Source organism: Leptonychotes weddellii, chromosome 3 (assembly GCF_054177405.1).
Source record: "Leptonychotes weddellii isolate Sample4059 chromosome 3, ASM5417740v2, whole genome shotgun sequence".
NCBI classification, from domain to species: Eukaryota; Metazoa; Chordata; class Mammalia; order Carnivora; family Phocidae; genus Leptonychotes; species Leptonychotes weddellii.
The window spans coordinates 138,553,841-138,554,552 of record NC_138371.1 but is presented as its reverse complement, the minus strand read 5'-3'; the positions used below and the strand labels follow the sequence as shown (position 1 = coordinate 138,554,552).

General features: G+C 40.0%; 1 pseudogene; it reads right to left on the bottom strand.

Moving 5' to 3' along the window:
• Positions 1-99: 99 nt before the first annotated feature.
• On the bottom strand, positions 100-442 carry LOC102736305 (cytochrome c oxidase subunit FA4 pseudogene; annotated as a pseudogene).
• Between the last annotated feature and the right edge of the window lie 270 nt (positions 443-712).

The window sequence follows — 712 nt, the reverse complement described above, 5'->3', positions numbered from 1 at the left end:
ACATTCCTTGCAAAGACAAATGTCTTTTTTTTTTTCAAGTTTCAGATATTTATTATTCAGTGTAAACCCCAACACAATTTCGTGCATTTAGAGGGGAAATATTTCCTGGATAAGTGGAAAATTGTGTGGATGGCTTCTGGAAGACCTTCATTCTAAGCAGCTTTATAGTGAAACATTTCATTTAGAAGTCTGGACCTTCTTTCTTCAGTTTGCTGTAACCTACATTCACTGAGTAGAACTTGTATTGATCACTGGGACACAGTTTGTTCCAGGGTTCTGGGTTATTCTTCCTATCCCAGCTGACATCTGGATTGAACAATGCCAGGCGCAAGACACACAGCGCTGCTCCAGTACCTCCTGCCCCAATAAATACGAAGAGGGGGATCAAGCTCAGACGCTTCTTGGCCTGACTGATGATCTGGCGTAACATGGTTGCTACAGAGGGCTCCTGTCCAGGAGAAGAAAAAACCAAACGTGGAAGGCCCAGCACTAAGTCAAGACAAATGCCTTTTTAAAATCTTTTTTTTTTTTTTTTTTTGCAAAAACGGGAAAGGAGAAGTCATTTTTAATATCTCTTTGAAGGTGTTTTGACTTTAGAGTAAATGCCATGAAGTTTTGCTATAGCTGCGATGAAGGATAGGGATGAGAGTACAGGCATACTTCTGTCACTTAGCAGATTCTCATAATAGTGTCAAACCTAAATCTTGTGTAA